The sequence below is a fragment of the Coregonus clupeaformis genome, chromosome 21 (genome assembly GCF_020615455.1).
Source record: "Coregonus clupeaformis isolate EN_2021a chromosome 21, ASM2061545v1, whole genome shotgun sequence".
Taxonomy (NCBI): domain Eukaryota; kingdom Metazoa; phylum Chordata; class Actinopteri; order Salmoniformes; family Salmonidae; genus Coregonus; species Coregonus clupeaformis.
The window spans coordinates 52,289,494-52,312,005 of NC_059212.1; the positions used below are offsets into that span (position 1 = coordinate 52,289,494).

Genomic DNA, 22,512 nt, shown 5'->3' on the forward strand with positions numbered 1-22,512 from the left:
GGTTGTCTCCACCAAGTCTGTCCCCAAAACAATTTGATTTGCTGGTTTTAAGCATTAAACTTTCAAATAGCTCTTTATTGACTGTTGCTAGGTGTTATTGTCCACCATTAGCACCGGCCTGTACCCTAAATGCCCTAAGCTCTCTACTGGCCCCTTACACTAAGTCTGAATTTGTCCTTCTAGGTGACCTAAACTGGGACATGCTTAAACCACCTGACCAAGTCCTAAAGCAATGGGACTCCCTATATCTTTCTCAGATTATTACCAATCCCACAAGGTAAGACTCCAAACACCCAGAAAGGGCTACTCTCCTTGATGTTATCCTCACAAATAATCCTGGTAGGTATCAGTCTGGTGTTTTCTGTAATGACCTTAGTGATCACTGTTTTACAGCCTGTGTTCGTAATGGCTGCTCAGTGAAACAACCTGTCCTGATTTGTCATAGACGCTTGCTAAAAAACTTTAATAAGCAAGTCTGCTAAATGGCATATTATTATGTTTATAGCAAGCCTTCCTTCATGACCTGGCCTCTGTAAATTGGTATAGAATCAGCTTGATCCCCTCTGTCGAAGACACTTGGACCTTCTTTTTTAATATTTTCAGTGGTATTGTTAACAAACGCCCCCGTAAAGAAAACAATAATTAAAAACAGGTTCAGCCCCTGGTTCAACCGTGATCTGTCAGAGTTACTCCCCCTCAAGAATTCCATTTGGCGAAAGGCTCGGCACACGTATACTCAGGCTGACTGGCTCTCGTTCAGGCAAATGAGAAATAAGTGCACGCAGGCTATTCGGAAGGCCAAAGTTAGTTACTTTAAGGAACCGTTCTCTCTCTGTGGGTCTAACCCCAAGAAGTTCTGGAAAACAGTTAAACACCTGGAGAATAAACCCTCCTCCTCACAGCTGCCCATGTCCCTTAATGTTGATGATGTGGTTGTTACTGACAAGGAGCACATGGCTGAGCTCTTTAAATCACCACTTCATTAAGTCAGGATTCCTATTTGACTCAGCCATGCCTCCTTGCCCGTCCAACATTTCCTCATCTCCCACCCCTTCTAATGCGACTAGCCCCGATGCTCCTCCCTCTTTTTCCCCTGCCCCGCAACAAAGTTTCTCCCTGCAGGCGGTCACGGAGACCGAGGTGCTAAAGGAGATCCTTAAACTTGGCCCCCAAAAACATCTGCTGTCTCAGCCACTGCCTGTCACCAAGGGAGTACCCCAGGGCTCGATCCTAGGCCCCACGCTCTTCTCAATTTACATCAACAATATAGCTCAGGCAGTAGGAAGCTCTCTCATCCATTTATATGCAGATGATAGTCTTCTACTCAGCAGGCCCCTCCCCGGATGTTGTGTTAAACGCTCTACAACAAAGCTATCTTTGTGTCCAACAAGCTCTCTGCCCTTAAACTTGTTCTGAACACCTCCAAAACAAAGGTCATGTGGCTTGGTAAGAAGAATGCCCCTCTCCCCACCGGTGTGATTTCCCCACCGGTGTGATTACTACCTCTGAGGGTTTGGAGCTTGAGGTAGTCACCTCATACAAGTACTTGGGAGCATGGCTAGACGATACACTGTCCTTCTCTCAGCACATATCATATCTGCAGGCTAAGGTTAAATCTAGACTTGGTTTCCTCTATAGTAATCGCTCCTCTTTCACCCCAGCTGCCAAACTAACCCTGATTCAGATACTATCCTACCCATGCTAGATTGCGGAGACATAATTTATAGATCGGCAGGTAAGAGTGCTCTCGAGCGGCTCAATGTTCTTTACCATTCGGCCATCAGATTTGCCACCAATGCTCCTTATAGGTCATATCACTGCACTCTATACTCCTCTGTAAACTGGTCATCTCTGTAAACCCGTCACAAGACCCACTGGTTGATGCTTATTTACAAAACCCTCTTAGGCCTCACTCCCCCCTATCTGAGATACCTACTGCAGCCCTCATCCTCCACATACAACATCCGTTCTGCCAGTCACATTCGATTAAAGGTCCCCAAAGCACACACATCCCTGGGTCACTCCTCTTTCCAGTTCGCTACAGCTAGCGACTGGAACGAGCTGCAAAAAACACTCAAACTGGACAGTTTTATCTCCATCTCTTCATTCAAAGACTCAATCATGTACACTCTTACTGACAGTTGTGGCTGCTTCGCATGATGCATTGTTGTCTCTACCTTCTTGCCCTTTGTGCTGTTGTCTGTGCCCAATAATGTTTGTACCATGTTTTGTGCTGCTACCGTGTTGTGCTGCTGCCATGTTGTGTTGATACCATGCTGTGTTGTTGTCTTCGGTCTCTTTATGTAGTGTTGTGGTGTCTCTCTTTATGTAGTGTTGTGGTGTCTCTCTTTATGTAGTGTTGTGGTGTCTCTCTTTATGTAGTGTTGTGGCGTCTCTCTTTATGTAGTGTTGTGGTGTCTCTCTTTATGTAGTGTTGTGGTGTCTCTCTTTATGTAGTGTTGTGGCATCTCTTTATGTAGTGTTGTGGTGTCTCTCTTTATGTAGTGTTGTGGTGTCTCTCTTTATGTAGTGTTGTGGTGTCTCTCTTTATGTAGTGTTGTGGTGTCTCTCTTTATGTAGTGTTGTGGTGTCTCTTGTCGTGATGTGTATTTTGTCCTATATTATTTTTTTTTAATCCCCCGTCCCCGCAGGAGGCCTTTTGCCAGGCCATCATTGTAAATAAGAATTTGTTCTTAACTGACTTTCCTTGTTAAAGGTTGAATACAAATAAATCTGCAGAGAAGAATGGGAGAAGCTCCCCAAATACAGGTGTGCCAAGCTTGTAGCGTCATACCCAAGAAGACTGCTTCAACAAAGTACTGAGTAAAGGGTCTGAATACTTATGTAAATGTGATATTTCCGTTTTTTCTAAAAACCTGTTTTTGCTTTGTCATATCAGGGATATGCACAGCTCTGGGATTCGAACCAGCGACCTTTCAGTTACTGGCCCAACGCTCTAACCGCTAGGCTACCCGCCACCCTTAATTAAGGAAATTAAGAGATGTTGAGTGTGTAGGGGTGGCTGAGACTGAGTGGAGGGATGTACCAACAGTGGTTGAGTGGAGGTGGTTAAGTAAGAAGAGAAGGTAATGTAGCCTAATAACAACAAAAATGGGCCCTGGTCAAAAGCAGTGCACTACATATTGTGCCATTTGGGACACAGCCATAATAAACATAGGACTTCCAGAGACGGTGATTTGAGACAAAACCAGTCGAGAGCAGAACAGAGCCTAATAACTAAAGCAAAACCCCTCCCCCACACACACAGCCCTCCTCCCTCTCTCTGATCTGATGACACTAAGTGAGATCACCACTGTGAAGAAATGATGGCTGTGGAGTTATGGCTGGTTTGATTTAAAGAGGACCCTGCCTGTCTGCTAAAGGAAAGTGGAGACAGATTGCAGCAGGACTCATTTTTAGAGCCCAATAACATGTGGACATTCCGGGACTGCCATTTATACAGTTGCAATTCTGCACTTTCATTGGCCAGGTAAGGTCAAGCTTAGAGAAGACACATTAGCCTGGAATGAATCTATTCCAACCTGGCAAATGGTCAATTCTTGTAACAGCCATAAAGATAATGTAATTGAATGGCTATAAATTGCACTGACAATACATTAATTGAATTGCATAAATCTATGCAAGGATTGCTCTCAACTGCCACATAAAAAGCCATTTTTAATTTTGATATTGTGGAGTTGAGGAAGTGATGCTAGTGAGCTTGTTAGTGACGATATATATATAAATGAAATCAGCAGCAGGTATGCTGTGGAACGAAGAGCATTAGACTAACGTATGACGCAAGCCTACTCTTTTTGATGACAACACACCTTCCTCACAACACGAGCCCCTCGCCATCTCAGCTACTGTGTCTCTGAGCGGTTCAATTCTCTTTTATAATGACAAACACATTTCTATATGATTACTTAAAGGGGACATGACAGTAAATGGTGTGAAAAAACATGGGCTTGGAATTATGGAATACACCTTCTCTGGCAATGAAGTTACAATGCAGGGGGGTGTACTGTCACTAGGAGTAGTAGCAGAGAGAGAGAGAGAGGCGGCGCGAGAGAGAGAGAGAGGCGGCGCGAGAGAGAGAGAGAGGCGGCGCGAGAGAGAGAGAGAGGCGGCGCGAGAGAGAGAGAGAGAGAGAGAGAGAGAGAGAGAGCGAGAGAGCGAGAACACAGGACATTCCAGTACAGTAGATGTGCCCCGTGATGAGACCTACTAATTAAACAGATATTCTTCAGTGGCCACCGTGCCTTGGGAAAGATAGAAAAAGCCACTTGAAAATTAGAGAAAGCTCAAAAGGAGAAAAGACAAAGCCTTTGGGGGGGGGGAAAAACCTTGCACTATGCCTTGAAGTGAGGCTGGCTGGCTGAGGCACATGTGCGTGCATTGCCGAAAAGGACACTAGCACTTCGCCAGCATACAGTGAGGGAAAAAAGTATTTGATCCCCTGCTGATTTTGTACGTTTGCCCACTGACAACGACATGATCAGTCTATAATTGTAATGGTAGGTTTATTTGAACAGTGAGAGACAGAATAACAACAAAAAAATCCAGAAAAACGCATGTCAAAAATGTTATAAATTGATTTGCATTTTAATGAGGGAAATAAGTATTTGACCCCCTCTCAAATCAGAAAGATGTCTGGCTCCCATGTGTCTTTAATACAGATATTGAGCTGAGATTACAAGCACACTCTTAAAGGGAGTGCTCCTAATCTCAGCTTGTTACCTGTATAAAAGACACCTGTCCACAGAAGCAATCAATCAATCAGATTCCAAACTCTCCACCATGGCCAAGACCAAAGAGCTCTCCAAGAATGTCAGGGACAAGATTGTAGACCTACACAAGGCTGGAATGGGCTACAAGACCATTGCCAAGCAGCTTGGTGAGAAGGTGACAACAGTTGGTGCGATTATTCGCAAATGGAAGAAACACAAAATAACTGTCAATCTCCCTCGGCCTGGGGCTCCATGCAAGATCTCACCTCGTGGAGTTGCAATGATCATGACAACGGTTAGGAATCAGCCCAGAACTACACGGGAGGATCTTGTCAATGATCTCAAGGCAGCTGGGACCATAGTCACCAAGAAAACAATTGGTAACACACTACGCCGTGAAGGACTGAAATCCTGCAGCGCCCGCAAGGTCCCCCAGCTCAAGAAAGCACATATACATGCCCGTCTGAAGTTTTCCAATGAACATCTGAATGATTCAGAGGAGAACTGGGTGAAAGTGTTGTGGTCAGATGAGACCAAAATTTATAACATTTTTTACATGCGTTTTTCTGTATTTTTTTGTTGTTATTCTGTCTCTCACTGTTCAAATAAACCTACCATTAAAATTATAGACTGATCATTTCTTTGTCAGTGGGCAAACGTCCAAAATCAGCAGGGGATCAAATACTTTTTTCCCTCACTGTAATTATATCAGTTGCTCTCCAGCACCCTTTCCACTTCTAACCATCACTCTTTACCTGCCTCCTCCTCCTACTCCATTTTTCAAATGCACAGTGTTTCTAAGTATAGAGTTTGAGCAGACGTGAGCTCTACCTTAAACAGCGTTCTTCAGCGCTATTTAAAAGAGTGAAGGGGGTTTAAAAAGAGGGAGAGGGAGAGAAAAGGGGGGGAGTTGAGTTGAAGTAAAACAGGGGACAGGGAAAAAAAGGAATTGGGAATTTACAAGAGGAACTATTAGAGGGAGACCAATTTATTTGGCGGTACTAAAAAGAGTGCAGCAAATGGAAGCAGCAGCTGGCAGTGTGGGGCTCGCCTCCCCGGGCCGGGCCGAACCAACAGACACTACACGCCTCGCAGGACGGACGGACAAGAGGTGCAATCGCTAGGCAGGGGAACTGGATGGAGGCTTCTTGGAGTCTGTGGCCAAAAGCTGCTGAGAATATGGAAGGGGGGAGTGAAGCGGAGAGAGGAGGGGGGGGACTATTTTTTGCACTGCTTGACTAAATATGGTCAGGGAGGTGGTGGGGGAGAGACACCGGAGCAGCTCCACAACCCGGGACTGATTCTGAATGCGTGTTTCAAATGCTTGGCTAGCCATAAACAGAGAGCTAGCTAACGAATGGTAACTTCACTTTCTGAACTGTGAGGAGGCGACTACCACTCTCATCCTCTCTAGACCGTGACCTTCTCCCTCTGAAGAGGTGACCCCTGCTGGGTTGGTTTGGCCTAAAGAGGTGTGGCCCCTTCTACTGTAAAGACCAGCTGTGAACTTTGAATGGCCACAATTTTATTTAAATTTTTTACCTGGTTAAATAACATACCCTTTTCCTCCTTTGACTGTGTGAAGTAAGTGTAACATGCAAATTCTTATCAAGACCCATTCTTTATGGCAAACTCAAAGACCTCACCAATATTTGGCGGACTCCCTCTCGCTTTTCTACAGCTGCATTGTGAAGTAGTTGCACTGAATAATAAAAGTGTTGTTTTAGAAGTGTTGTTCTGAATAAGAAGAAAGACGGAGAGGCAGTGAGGGAGGGAGAGGGAGAATGGGTGCTACACTTTCTGCCTGTCTCCTAAAGACCAGGCCATCCTCCCATCCATCTCTCTCCCTCAGAATGCACATGGTGGAAAGGAGTGCTGCAGTTGTTCTTTTTATTTTTTAGGGGGTAGATCAGCTTTAATATTGTAGATAGATTGTAACTTACATCAATGTAATTGTCTGCATCACTTCCAATCCCCCATATGTTTTTTTTTCTTATTTTCTCGCATATATATATATATATATATATATATATATATATATATATATATATATATATATATATATACATACATAACACACACACACACAGTGGGGAGAACAAGTATTTGATACACTGCCGATTTTGCAGGTTTTCCTACTTACAAAGCATGTAGAGGTCTGCAATTTTTATCATAGGTACACTTCAACTGTGAGAGACAGAATCAAAAAATCTAAAAATAGTGTGTTACTAATGGTTTTCTTTGAGACTGTGGTCCCAGCTCTCTTCAGGTCAATGACCAGGTCCTGCCGTGTAGTTCTGGGCTGATCCCTCACCTTCCTCATGATCATTGATGCCCCACGAGATGAGATCTTGCATGGAGCCCCAGACCGAGGGTGATTGACCGTCATCTTGAACTTCTTCAATTTTCTAATAATTGTGCCAACAGTTGTTGCCTTCTCACCAAGCTGCTTGCCTATTGTCCTGTAGCCCATCCCAGCCTTGTGTAGGTCTACAATTTTATCCCTGATGTCCTTACACAGCTCTCTGGTCTTGGCCATTGTGGAGAGGTTGGAGTCTGTTTGATTGAGTGTGTGGACAGGTGTCTTTTATACAGGTAATGAGTTCAAACAGGTGCAGTTAATATAGGTAATGAGTGGAGAACAGGAGGGCTTCTTAAAGAAAAACGAACAGGTCTGTGAGAGCCGGAATTCTTACTGGTTGGTAGGTGATCAAATACGTATGTCATGCAATAAAATGCAAATGAATTACTTCAAAATCATACCATGTGATTTTCTGGATTTTTGTTTTAAATACCGTCTCGCACAGTTGAAGTGTACCTATGATAAAAATTACAGACCTCTACATGCTTTGTAAGTAGGAAAACCTGCAAAATCGGCAGTGTATCAAATACTTGTTCTCCCCACTGTGTGTGTGTGTGTGTATGTATATATATATATATACACACACACACACACACATACATACACACACACACATATCCTTTAAAAATATATATATTTCCCTTTATTACTTTCCAACCCCACCATCCCCTCCCTAATTGGAGTAAACTAGTGAACAACAATGCTTAGGCCTCTACTTCATGCTTATACATACTATATACATTTTATGGACACAGTCACTAATTTTATTTTGTTTGTTTTTACTCCTGAACTTCCTCCGATCATTTTCGCATGTCTTACACTAGTTATCTTGTTGTTATTAGTTGTTATTAGTCCCATCCTTCAGCTCCATTCAACACCTCCCATCTATCTCTTAACACCATCCATATTGGATATCTATTTGCCATACATTTTTCAACTGTACTGTGATGTTTTACAAAAGTTCTGAACCTTTCTATTCTCATAGTTTCTACAGTTTGTGAATTGAAAATAAACATCTTTGCTAAAAGTATTATTATATTATTGATCGATTGACTATGACTTTTCAGATCACCCAGTAGTGCCATCTGCAGGGTCAGCTCCATGCAAATATTGCAATCCTTCAGCCATTCCTGGACCTGTGTCCAGAAACAAGCTACAAATGGACAGTACCAAAACAAATCATCTAATGATTCTGTCTCTTCACAGCCAAATCTGCAGAGCAGGGAAGATTGTATCCCCGATACAAATAACATTCTATTGGTAGCAATAATTTTATATAATAATTTACATTGAAAAATACTACGTTTTGAATCCGGCGTCGTTTTGCGTATCAGTTCATAAACACTATGCCATGGAATCGGTACGTCAAAAATCTCTTCCCAACTATTTTGCAATCTATATGGGACGGCTGTCAATCTTTTGGTCCTTAAATTAAACTGGTAACCTTTTTTATTTATCACAATTTTCTTTAACCAATTATGTTCTTTAATGCAAGGCCGACAGACAAGTTCCTTACTTTTTCCTCCTTCCACTTTCCTCTTCCATTTTTGCGGTAATGCTGCAATTATTTGGTTGTAATTTTGGGTAGAGCAGACATTTCCATATGTTTTTGTTAGCTGCATGTGCGACATAACTCCACCATTTCTATCGATAATATCATTTACGAAGATTATACCTTTTTTAAACATTTTCTCAAAAAATAACGTTTTTTTAATCAAATTAGTATATTTGAGTTTAACCACAATATTTGTTGCAATATTTGTTCTGTCATTTCTGGAGGATTAAATTGAAATTGCAACCAACTTTCTACGGCTTGTTTTAGAAATAGTGATATTTGGGAGATGATTTCCTTTTCAATTACCTGAAAGTGAGGGGTTGTAATCTGAATAAAGGGAAAAAGTCCCTTCTTGAACATTGGGTGAGACAGTCTTACTAGTTTGCTAGAGAACCAGTTTGGATTTAAGTATAATTTTTGTATGACTGAAGCTTTTAGTGATTGGTCTAATGCTTTAATATTTTCTGTCCTCCTAATTCATATTCATTATATAAATAGGCCCGTTTAATTTTGTCTGGTTTGCCATTCCAAATAAAATTGAATATTTTTTTCTCATATAATTTAAAAAAAACTGTTCGCTAGGCGTAGGTAAGACAATAAGCAAATAGGTAAACTGGGATAATACTAAAGACTTCATCAGTGCTGCAGTTGTTTCTCTTCTTCTGCCTCCTTTTTCAAATGGCAACAAGCTCCTCATGTCAGCGCAATGTCTTTCCCCTCCTAAAGGTATGGCGTGAGTGTGTGTGTGACTCTCTCCCCCTCCTCCCCTCCCCCTTAGTAACTACGGCGCTCCCCACTCACCCCCCTCCCCCAACCAGAGAGCTGATTCAGCGAGTCAGGCGTGCACTCAGCACACGATGGTTGCAGTAGCAGTGCAAGCTCTCTAGGTCATTATGGTTCTCCCCACTACAGAAGAGGAGAGGAGCAAGAAAGGAGAGAAGTAGCAGCCCCAGATGAGAAACTGATCTGACAGGTAATATATGCTCCCTTTTTTTCGTTCGGATGAGGTGTTTACCCCTGATGGGCCCTGACGTCGCTCTCTCCTCCGTCCTCTTTCGTTCCCCCTCTCTAGCGGAGGGACGCAATCTGTTATTAGGCGCGTGGCTTGGCTGTGAGTAGCATAGTCAGTCGGAAGGGGGAGTGGAATGTACTGTTCTGCAGTAGCAGCACACAGTAGCAGCCAGTCAGCAGGACAGAAGAGAACTTAACCAACCAACCCCTTGGGGCTTCTCTCTTTCTCTCTCCCTCTCTGCTGGGGTCGCTCTTTCTGGTTGCCTGGATAGACCACCGGGAAGAAAGAGAAAGGGAACACCGGCCGGGGAGGAGTGTGGAACGAAAAATGGAAGGAAGCAGGTGAAGGTGGAATGAACGAGGGGGGAAAGTTGCTGTCTGTTCAGTTGTCTTACTTTACCCTCTCTCTCTCCTTTCTCCCGCTCTCTTCTCCTCCTTCTCGCTCCCTCCCTCTTCTCCGTCCTGCGTTCTCCTGGCTGTGCTGTGGCCGGACATGCTGCAGCAGCAGAGGTCTCGCTCTGCCTGGCTCATTAGGCATCGCGGTTGCAGCCCTGTCGCTATCTAATGACGGACTTGTTAACTCAAACCCGCACTGCCTTGGAGACTGCCTGAGATTGAGCCAAAGCCAACTCTTCTTCTTTTTCACTCTGTCCTCCATCTACCTTACTGGAAACTCACATTTTTTATGCCCACTTGCTAAGGGGGGATACAATATCTTACGGCGATGGGATGTTTCTGCATTTTTGACTGTACCCTCTTGCCTTTTCATTCACTGGCCAAGATAAGACTGAAGACTGAATTTTTAAAGGAGGAGGTCATCATAGTCATCATTTCTTTGATTGCAGGGGTACGTTTTGAGGACATGTCAAAATCAAGGTCCCGATGATGACTTCTGGATGGACGGTTGGAATGTGGATGTCGTCGTCAGGGTTGTGGTGGGGAATGATAACAAGGCTTTAGCAGAAATAAAGAACAGCGTCGGTTTGTGTGGTGAATGAACGGGACGGGAGTTTTAAACAGAAAATGGGAGGATGGAAGCGAGCGGATTGAAGGCACACAGCTCAACACTGAGGTGGAGGAGTGAGGTTAGGGGGAGGAGGATGGAGGTTATGGGGTGGAGGAGGAGGATGGAGGTTATGGGGTGGAGGAGTGAGGTTAGGGGGAGGAGGATGGAGGTTATGGCTGACTGAGTGGATGTGTGTCACTGAACCCACAGCACTGGTGGTAGTAACCCAGTTTCTCTCCCTCTACTTCTCCCCCTCACGATTTCCCTTTCTCTGAATGCCTGCTAGGGGCAGGCAGGCAGGGCACAGTACTGCAGTGCTACTGTATCTCTTAGCCCAGACCACAGCAGGCCGGGGCAGGGCCAGATGACAGCCACCCACTCAGCTAATTCACTCCCTCCCTTTATGCCAGTCAGTCAGTCGCTAGCTAGTCCACCAGAAGGAATTCCACCGCCCTCTCGGGCGGCCGTGACATTTCCTAAATGGGACGTCACACCTCCAACACAGAAGCGCTGGCTCATCCACCCACCCAGGCAGCCCTGCGCTATCTTTATTCTGAGAACAACTGGGTAGGACACCTCCAATTCTCTCTCTCTGGCCAACTCTTCATTCATTCATATTTCCAGAACCATAACCCCCAAATAAATTTCACTATATTTGGCATTAACACATTTACACCCATCATACAAATTCACAAACATTCTCCAAAGGTTCCTAGAGGTAACACGTGAACAAATTTCCCCCTACCCAGCCATAGCCTCGGTCTGTCAGGTCGGACAGTCAGCACCTAGGCTAGCCTGCTAGTGGGTTAGAGAGGGGGGTTGGGAGGACAAGCTGCCACCAGGCAGTGTTGACTTGTGGAATGTGTTGGGCTGGGGTAAAGATTCATTAGAGACTCACTGAACATTTCACACCGCCACACAAATGGCTATCTATTCATCCATCTATCGTCTCCTCCCCCCTTCCTCAACCCTCCAACAGAACTGCTGCCACCGTCAACACGGGATGGGCAGGTGAGGAGGGAGAAAGAGTGACAAAAAGAGAACCCCCCACAGAACACAGGAACAGAGAGAAAGAGGTGGAAAAAAGAGAGAGTTTTTTTTTTTTTTTTAGAGCAGCGCCTCCCAGGGCCAATCCACCCAGGGCCAATCCACCCAGGGCCAATCCACATGTACTGAGTGGGCAGACCAGCAGTATTAGCGCTAGCATGTGACCTCTGGCCTGCCTGCCTGTGCATGAGCCTAAAACCCAAATCCTGCTCACAATAGCTTCCTGTTCCATTTGGATAGACCACCACCCTCATTTTCAAACATCAGCAGGAGGCACCAGGGCAGTAGGGAGCTGGGTGGAAACTGGGGGACGGGGGGCTGACAGTGACACCAGAGACATGCGTTGGACAAGAGCAATGTGCATAACGGCTAAGGGATATGGGGAAGAGGGTGGGAGTGAGAGAGAGAGAAGGGGGAGGATCAGGAATGTGTAACTGTGTACTGTGTGTAGTCTACGTAGCTTCATAATGCACCCCTATTCAGAGGACAGTAGGATTAAGCCTTATACAAGACCAGATGCACAGAGGCTAACCACCTACCAAGGACGCTTTACCAACCAGGAACAAGCCCACTACTGTGGTTTGGGGGGCAGTTTAACTTGGGGGGCAGTTTAACTTCACTGGGCGGCTAAAGGAACGTGGCTTTGAGTGTTGATCCGAACTGAAATCACGCTCAAAATCACCTTACGGTGCAGACTGTCACTGCATTCTTAAGGGGAAAACGGTGAGGAAAGAAATGTTACTTTTCTGTGCTGCTACTACTACTACTACTACTACTACTACTACTACTACTACTACTACTACTACTACTACTACCTGCTCCGTACGACCTTGTGAATTCACTGGGATTGCCTACTTGGTGTATATACTTCTTTATGTACCCATATGAACATATGATAGCTATGGAATGTAAAGAAGTATGTATTCTTGGTGAGGTGCAGGGCGACAGGGAATGTTTTTTGATTGATGAGAGTCACAGTTTTTTGACGATCTGTGTCTCTGTGTGTGGAGATGATTGTGAACAATGCCAGGATGTAAATGATAATAGCGGGCGGAGTGGAGAGAGAGCAAGTGGTGTAGGGGCTAATACATTAGATATATTGTTTCTGGGCAGTCTCACTGCAGCAATATAACCGCTGTAGGGACATAGTTAATGCTGCTTTCTCAACCTGGCTGACTTGACTAACTGGTAATATGATAGAAACACTATTAACAAAGCAATAATAATATTTCCCAAAACAATTGTTAAGCTGGTGTCTACCAGAGTCGAGATGTTGGGTTAAGTGTGCTTGGCTTGTATTACTCTCCTGTGTAACAGAAGGAGTTGGTTCTGTCAGTTAGTTCTAGTCAGTTAGGAATGAGTTAGTTCTATTTATTAGGAATGAGTTAGTTGGAGTTAGTAAGGATTGAGTTGGTTCTAGTCAGGAAGGAATGAGTTAGTTCCATCACCTCAACAAACTCAGGAGGAATAATCACCCTGTGACATCGCCATACGACAGGGCCTCCTTACATCATTAGTGGGTTTTACTGCATTATGGCCTTCTGAATCACAGTCAGCTGCAACTTAGCTCTCCACTTCAGATCAGCAGAGAGAGAAGCGAGAGAAGAGAGGCAGGGAGAGAGAGAAAGAGAGCGGCAGCGCAAGAGAGAAAGAGAGCGGCAGCGCAAGAGAGAGGCAGTGAGAGAGAGAGAGGGGGGCGGCGAGAGAGGGGCGGCGAGAGAGAGAGGGGCGGCGAGAGAGAGAGGGCGGCGAGAGAGAGAGAGAGGGGCGGCGCGAGAGAGAGAGAGGGGCGGCGCGAGAGAGAGAGAGGGGCGGCGCGAGAGAGAGAGAGGGGCGGCGCGAGAGAGAGAGAGAGATGCAGCGCGAGAGAGAGAGAGAGGCAGCGCGAGAGAGAGAGAGGGCAGCGCGAGAGAGAGAGGCAGCGCGAGAGAGAGAGAGAGGCAGCGCGAGAGAGAGAGAGAGAGGCAGCGCGAGAGCGAGAGAGGCAGCGCGAGAGAGAGAGAGGCAGCGCGAGAGAGAGAGAAGGCGGCGCGAGAGAGAGAGGCGCGCGAGAGAGAGGGGGGCGCCGAGAGAGAGAGAGAGAGGGCGGCGCGAGAGAGAGAGGCGAGAGAGAGAGGCAGCGAGAGAGAGAGAGAGGCAGCGCGAGAGAGAGAGAGGGGCAGCGAGAGAGGCAGCGAGAGAGAGAGAGGCGCGAGAGAGGCGAGAGAGAGAGAGAGAGAGAGAGGCGGCGAGAGAGAGAGAGAGGCAGCGAGAGCAGAGAGAGAGAGGCGAGAGAGAGAGAGGCGCGCGAGAGAGAGAGAGGGGCGGCGCGAGAGAGAGAGGGGCGGCGCGAGAGAGAGAGGGCGAGAGAAGAGAGAGAGAGAGAGGCGCGCGAGAGAGAGAGAGAGGCGGCGCGAGAGAGAGAGAGAGAGGCGGCGCGAGAGAGAGAGAGGGGCGCGCGAGAGAGGCAGCGCGAGAGAGAGAGAGGCAGCGCGAGAGAGAGAGAGAGAGGCAGCGAGAGAGAGAGGCAGCGCGAGAGAGAGAGAGAGGCAGCGAGAGAGAGAGAGGGGGCAGGGCGAGAGGAGAGAGAGAGGCAGCGCGAGAGCGAGAGAGGCAGCGCGAGAGAGAGAGAGGGGCAGCGCGAGAGAGAGAGAGGGGCAGCACGAGAGAGGCAGCGCGAGAGGGGCAGCGCGAGAGCGAGAGAGGGGCAGCGCGAGAGAGAGAGAGGCGGCGAGAGAGAGAGGGGCGGCGCGAGAGAGAGAGAGAGAGATGCAGCGAAGAGAAGAGAGAGATGCAGCGCGAGAGAGAGGCAGCGCGAGAGAGAGAGAGGCGGCGCGAGAGAGAGAGAGGCAGCGCGAGAGAGAGAGAGAGGCAGCGCGAGAGAGAGAGAGGCAGCGAGAGAGGCAGCGCGAGAGAGAGAGAGGGGCAGCGCGAGAGCGAGAGAGAGCGAGCGAGAGAGCAGCGAGCGAGAGGCGAGAGGGGCAGCGAGAGAGAGAGAGGCGGCGAGAGAGCAGCGAGAGGCGAGAGAGAGAGAGAGGCGGCGAGAGAGAGAGAGGGGCGGCTAGAGAGAGAGGGGCGGCTAGAGAGAGAGGGGCGGCTAGAGAGAGAGGGGCGGCTAGAGAGAGAGGGGCGGCTAGAGAGAGAGGGGCGGCTAGAGAGAGAGGGGCGGCTAGAGAGAGAGGGCGGCTAGAGAGAGGGCGGCAGAGAGGGGCGGCTAGAGAGACGCTAGAGAGAGCGGCTAGAGAGGCAGCGGAGAGCGCAGAGAGGCAGAGAGAGCGGCAGGGGCGGCGAGAGAGAGAGGCGCGCGAGAGAGAGGGGCGAAGAGAGGCGGCGAGAGGGCGAGAGAGAGCGGGAGGCGGGAGAGAGAGCGCGAGAGCGAGAGAGCGCGAGAGAGAGAGAGGGCGAGAGAGGAGAGGCGGCTAGAGAGAGGCGCTAGAGAGGCGGCTAGAGAGGCGGCTAGAGAGAGGCGGCTGAGAGAGGCGGCTAGAGAGGCGGCTAGAGAGAGCGAGAGAGAGGCGCTAGAGAGGGGGCGAAGAGAGCGGCGAGAGAGGCGCGAGAGAGAGGCGGCGAGGAGAGCGAGAGAGCAGCGAGAGAGAGGCGGCGAGAGAGAGAGAGAGAGGCGGCGAGAGAGAGAGAGAGGCGGCGAGAGAGGCGGCGAGAGAGAGAGAGAGAGGCGGCGAGAGAGTATATATAAATAATATGACATTTGAAATGTCTCTATTCTTTTGAAACTACTGAGTGTAATGTTTACTGTTAATATTTATTGTTTATTTCACTTTTGTTTACTATCTACTTCACTTGCTTTGGCAATGTCAACATACGTTTCCCCATGCCAATAAAAGCCCTTAAATTAAAATTGAATTGAGAGAGACGGCGAGAGAGAGAGGGGCGGGAGAGAGAGAGAGCGAGAGAGAGGCGGCGAGAGATAGGCGGCGAGAGCGAGAGGCGGCGAGCGAGAGAGAGAGGCAGCGAGCGAGAGAGAGAGGCAGCGAGCGAGAGAGAGAGGCAGCAAGCGAGAGAGAGGCAGCGAGCGAGAGAGAGAGGCAGCAAGCGAGAGAGAGAGGCAGCGAGCGAGAGAGAGAGGCAGCGAGAGCTCAACTATTAATACTATAATCTTTTCTAAAGGTCTCCCGGCTCGGGACGGGAAAATAATGAAGGTGAATTGTGGCAAACTGCTGCCATCTTTGCTTTATCAAAGTGGCCAATGGGATGGAAGGCCAGCAGAAGAGTTGCTAAGGAGGCAGATCAGAAAGGCAGGCGCCCAGAGAGATTGAGGCAGGCAAAAAAAATGTGTTGTTTAAAAAGCTGCTGGCTGGCTCTGCCCCAGTGCTATATCATTTGGCTGGTGTGGCGTTTACCCTACGTTGTGTCCTGTCCAGCTATGGCACTAGCCCAGTCTCTCCCAACATACCCCCACCCCTCTGCCCTGCCCTGCCCCCCGCTCTGCTGATTCCTGGCCTCATTGTTCAGTTTGCTATGCTTGCCAAATGCTTTGCTGCACAGCACGGCAGTGCAGCTTAGGACCATCGAAAAGTGACAATGTAGGATCAGGGCCTGCTTCGGACCTGTCAGCTGATTCCAATTGATTCCAACTAAGAAAGCATTCATTGGGTTTTTTTCTGCAGTGGAAAGCAAAGGCTTGTGGAAGTTGTTGTAGAGGAGCTGAACTGAGTGGTGTGCTAACACAAAGTCTGCTAACAGCAGCACAGCTCAAACCAGACCATTCTAGTGCAGAGCGGAGCAGTCAAGCAATGGAAAAGTCTAGTGCTCCCTCTGGGACACATCTGTGATGGGACTATTCTAATGAAATACAACACAATGACATTGTGGTTTGACTAATATGCTAAGGAGGATGGTGCTGCGAAGACTTATTCCATTTGCTATCCATGAGAGAATGAAAGGTAGAGCAGAAGCATGATTCTTAACGCGGTCTTCAACAATCTGCACCAGTGCCATTCCAGCGACATCAAGACGAGAGGAAAAAAAATCACCAGTGTTTAGACTTCAGAAAGAGAGAGATGGAATTTGTAACCCACTTGTCCCCTTTTAATACATTCAGGTTTTTTATTTTTACCTCAGCGCAGTCATATTTGATGCATGAAGATAAAACTGGTGGTAGAGGCACTCAGATTCTCTGTGCTGATAAACTCCTCTTAGACGCAAGTAGGCTTGAAGACAGACAGACAGACCTGCGATGCTTTTTCAATTAAGTCCACGCTAGCTCAGGGTGCAGTTATGCTTTAGGGTAAGCTAAGCTATGCTATTAGTGCTTAAAGGACGGGTTTATGACGAAGAAAACTTAAATGACGGCAGGGTAAAAGGATCAAGCTCAAATGTCACTTCAAGAGACATCTGGACAGAAGATTTAGGCTACAACATGCGCATCTTGCTCTTTCATTACCCCCTCTCTGTGTCCTAGTCCCTTTTATGGTCAGTCTCTAACCTTGCTCAGTCTTTCACATCTCCATCAGTCTCTCTTTCTCTTCCTCTCTCCGTAAAGACCTAGAGCAGCTATTTCACTAACTGCCTATTGGGGCATGGCTTTCTCTCCAAGTTCCTCCTCCCTTCTCTCTCTGGCCGTGACCTGCTGCCTGACTGACACCACACAGCAGATGCTGACATTATCAAATACTCAGTGCCTGCCTGTCTGTCTGTCTGCCCGTCGCCCCCCTGCATTTGCCCTCTTATGGACAGTGGACAGGATGGTGCAGCTGGCCGCCACCCGCCCAACCATCTAAATCGACTGGTGTGTGTGCGCGCGTATTGCAAATAGCCTCTCTCCTGTGCCATATCGACCTGCCCCTGTACTGAACTCTACCTCTCTCTCCCTCTTGCTCTCTATATCTCCCTCTCGATCTGTCCCTCAGATGCTGCTCTGCTCTTTGAGAAAGTGGCTCTTAAGTGTACTCAGAATAACCTATTCACATCAAAACTGTTCAGAAAATTGGAAAGACAACACAATGTATAATACAAATTAAATGACAGTCATCATTTATATCTGGCCATCATTTATATTGATACTATTTTAATCAGTCTATGACTGATCTGAATGACTGGGCCAAACGAGTGCCCCCGTGAGTGCTGTATTAGGAGTATGTGAGGCGGACTGCGGAGATGTTTCAGGTACCTGGTACACACACACGGTCCCATCCGTCACAGGCTGTAATTGCTACATGACTCTGGGACATTTGACTCAAGTGCACCTAGACAGATTATTATCCTTTTCTTAGGGAACCATTTTTCTCACTCAGTCAGAGAGAGGTTGGAAACGCAAGTAAAAAATGGCAATGAGGATAAATAGACTGGCTGGAGGGCAGAGCATGGGGGAGATGGGGGGGGGTTAGTCAACAATGGCTGTGGTGGGTGAAAGAGAGAGCGAAAGAGCACACCGCACACTTCCCAGTTCCATTGTATTGTATGTTCATGTTTCCAGCTTGTTCCATCTGGGTCGTCTCCACTCCAGTCCTTGACCCTGACACAGTGAACCCCCAATGCTTTGCTAAAGCTGGTAAAAAGGAACCAAATCACCTCTTGAATGGATTTGGTCCCCTTCAACCAGCTGTAGCTATGCTTTGATGACTACATACCATCCTACTGGAGCTTCTCTCTCTTCTACAATGTTCTGACTGACTGGATGATATCAGTGCCAATGATAAGCTGTAGCGCGGTACCTTGGTGACTTAAAGACACGTCGTTCACACTCTTCATCTTCAGTAAGTGGTTATTGATCGACTGTCATGTTTCATTGCTGCTAAAACTGTCGCTCTTGACTAATAAAAAGGAACCCAACATAGATTCAACAAAAACAGTGTAGTGTCCCTTTCTCCCGGACTCTGACTCAACTGTTCAGTTGCCTTAGAATGCATATATACACACAACATTGATATTCCAACCAGATACGCGACTCAACGGCTGTTTTAAAAATAGCAGGGGACATATGCAGTGCACTTCAGACACACACACACCGTTCGGCGCTGAGCTGAGCTCACTCACATGGCTGTGTAAAGAATGCAGCAGCAACAGCCCAGGGGCCACGCGACAACTAACTCCTCCAACTGACTAGCACAGGGTGATATAACAGACAATTACAGTGTCGAGGGGTTGAGATGTGGGGAGGCAAGCCAACGCAGCACAGTCGGGCCACATAAAATGGTTTGAAAGTGTAGATCTAAGGGAACGTTTTAAAGAGAGCGAAAGGGTGAGGGGATTAGTAGAATAACTACCACACACAGTGTGAAGCAACCTTGTGTGTGTGCGTGCGAGGTAGTGAGAGATGAGGCCAGATGCTCCAGAGGATGGGAGCTGAACACACAAATCACAAGGCGCAGACCCCTCGCAGACTGACACACACCACACGCACACACAAACACACGCACACACACAAACACACGCACACCACATGCACACACAAACACACAAACACACACCACACGCACACACAAACACACGCTGCCGCAGTACATGCAGGCAGATCAAACCAAACCCCCTTCTCGCTGCATCTTTCCCCCTCCCTCTCTCCCACACTCTCTCCCTCTCCCTCTCTCCCACACTCTCTCCCTCTCCCTCTCTCCCACACTCTCTCACTCTCCCTCTCTCCCTCTTTCTTATACAGCATTGCATCACACTTCCCATTCCCAATTTGTCTCATGCTTAATGCCAATCTGACCTGTACTCTAGCTGTGACTACACACACCCTAAATACAGCGATATAAATGACTCAAATGAGCCAACATCTGGTTGAAACGGTGATCTAAAAAGGGACATGGTGTTTAAAATACAAGCTTATCAAGAACCTGAAGGGTTGCAGGTGTAATTGAGGGGTTATAACAACTGTGCTAATGTAGTATACTATTATAACCACAAGTCAATTGTTTGATTAGCTTGTATAAAAAAATATGGTCAAGTTTTCAGCTGCAACGGTCTGTCAATTGTCTATCAAGGCCTATAAAGATTAAATGAATTGAAAGTTATCCTTTTTCCTTGAACAAGGCCTACTAGTAACCTAGTCTGGTAGTAAGGCACTAGACTTGGGCGGTATACCGTATATACAGTGCCGTGAAAAAGTATTTGCTCCCTTTCTGATTTTCTCTATTTTTGCATATTTTGTATACGGAATATTATGAGATCTTCAACCAAACCCTATTAGATAAAGGGAATCAGAGTTGACAAATAAAATAAATTGAATACTTATTTTATTTAATTAACAAAGTTATGCAACACCCAATTCCCCTGTGTGAAAAAGTAATTGCCCCTTTACACTCAACTGGTTGTGCCATCTTTAGCTGCAATGACAGCAACCAAATGCTTCCTGTAGTTGTTGATCAGTCTCTCACATCGCTGTGGAGGAATTTTGGCTTTTTTTTTTTTTAAAGCATGAACTGCTTGTTTCAAGTCCTGCCACAACATCTCAATTGGGATTAAGTTTGGACTTTGACTAGGCCATTCCAAAACTTCAAATGTGTTGCTTTTCAGCCATTTTCATGTAGACTTGATTGTGTGTTTGGGATCATCGTCTTGCTGCATGACCCAGCTGTGCTTCAGCTCACAGACTGATGGTCTGACATTCTCCTGTAGAATTCTCTGATACAGAGCAATTCAAGGTTCCTTCTATTAAGGCAAGTCGTCCAGGTCCTGAGGCAACAAAGCATCCCCAAACCATCAACATGCTTGACCGTTGGTATGAGGTTCTTACTGTGGAATGCAGTGTTTGGTTTTCGTCAGGCATTAAATGGGACCCATGTCGTCCAAAACGTTAGCCAAAAAGCCCCTGGATGATCATCAAGACTCAGTCAGGGCAGGGCGGTAAAACCCTCACTCTTATTCCAGAAATGTCTGCCCTGCAGCAGCAGCCATCCCAGAAACCAAATAAACATCCAACACAACCATTTCACAGTAGTCTTCTATACAGGCCCCCGTAACACTATGTTCTCAGTAATTACAACCCCTGTTACAACACTTCTCCTCCCTCTAGTCTCTATTAGTTCTGGCAGAGTGAACCATACATTAGCTAGAGGATTCCTTGATGGCTGTTTTTCACAATGGTGCGTGCGCCTGGTAACCCAGCAGGTGAAGTAATTACTACTACTATACAGGGTGTCTACTATACCGTTTGTTGGTGGGTTAAAGATAGATTCTGCTATTTGAAAAACAACAAAACCGGGTCCCTGCCACTTGACCATTGAACAGATCGCACACTGTAGCGTTAAAGGGGATGTTTAGAGCTGTCTTAAAGGGGATGTTGAAAACTGTATTAAAGGGGTGAGAGGAGTGTAAAAAGGTGGCGGTGCAGTCTGGTCTGCCACTGCAGGGCCTTCTCTGTTTGGATCCCCGTACCGTATTGTACTGTTTATGAGTCACAGGCTATTATTTGTATTGTTTACAGTGCTGTAGAAGCTAGCGCCTTCCAGCCAGACAGAGCTGCTGAGAGGAGCCAGTCCCCCATCAGAGCCAGAGCTGCTGAGAGGAACCAGTCCCCCATCAGAGCCAGAGCTGCTGAGAGGAACCAGTCCCCCATCAGAGCCAGAGCTGCTGAGAGGAACCAGTCCCCCATCAGAGCCAGAGCTGCTGAGAGGAACCAGTCCCCCATCAGAGCCAGAGCTGCTGAGAGGAACCAGTCCCCCATCAGAGCCAGAGCTGCTGAGAGGAACCAGTCCCCCATCAGAGCCAGAGCTGCTGAGAGGAACCAGTCCCCCATCAGAGCCAGAGCTGCTGAGAGGAGCCAGTCCCCCATCAGAGCCAGAGCTGCTGAGAGGAACCAGTCCCCCATCAGAGCCAGAGCTGCTGAGAGGAACCAGTCCCCCATCAGAGCCAGAAGCTGCATTAAACAAACATGTAGACATACACAACACACTCACACAGTACGTACATACGACCAAGAAAATATGCAAGCTTAACCCTCAATTCACAATTTAATGGTTTAATTTATTTACCAAGTAGCCTAAATTATACACTAACTGAAGAAGATGCAATAACTGACTCACAAAGCCTGCTGCTTTATATGGAGACACTACCATTTCAATATCCTTTCAATCTACCTCTCTCTTCCTCTCTCTTCATCGATGTTAATCCTTCGCTCTCTTTTTCCATCTCTCACACACACACACACAGACAAGAACGTACAAAACCCTGACGCAGTGTTTGTGAGTAAGCATAGAGGTGATGTATAGTTTAGCTCCCACATTAGCAGGCGCCCCTGCTGGTGTTTGGGATTCCACTCCCCACACCACACACACACAGCCAGAATCATCTGCCACCCCAGATCCTCCTCTGTTTCCCCCTTCATCCTCAACAACTTTTACCCCTGGAGGGCCCTACCACACACAACCCCATCTCACACACACACCAGGGCCTCTGATCAGTGTGGCTGCCGTGCCTACTATCTGATGTCTTAAGCTCACTGCAAGAGACAAGACAACACTGCAGATCATATGGCTGAGGGGTCGCCTATTTACTGTATATGGAGGGATTGTCAGAGTGGTTATTTGATCCCAGATGATGCACAAGACTTGCAATTTATATTTGTGTACAATCAATAAAACAAGAAAATCATGTGACAGGCAGTTTTCATCCATACCTGAACATAAATAGCCTGAAGAGAAGCTTGAGTCGTGTTGTACCATTTAGAGGGAAAGGCCTTTCATTTTGGCTGCGGCACTGACTGCCACTAAACTCTGTCTTCCTGACAACCGCCTAGGGTGCCTTTCAGGAATACGACTCACTACAGCAGTCAGAACCTACTCCCTGTCCCAAGCACTCGATGGGGACACACAACTAAAACACCACTAAAATAAGTAATTTCCCTCCAAACCAGGGAGACGTCATT

At 47.1% G+C, this 22,512-nt stretch overlaps 1 protein-coding gene and 1 long non-coding RNA gene across 6 annotated transcripts in view; one reads left to right on the top strand and one right to left on the bottom strand.

Annotated features, from left to right (window-relative positions):
• The window catches only part of LOC121535373 (E3 ubiquitin-protein ligase mib1-like), a 117,634-nt gene that overhangs the window by 54,632 nt on the left and 40,490 nt on the right, over nt 1-22,512 (bottom strand). The gene's annotated exons all lie outside the window — the stretch shown is intronic.
• Nucleotides 12,322-22,240, top strand: LOC123481549. Its single transcript, XR_006657188.1, has 2 exons — nt 12,322-12,434; nt 21,073-22,240. It is a non-coding gene; the product is annotated as an uncharacterized LOC123481549 (long non-coding RNA).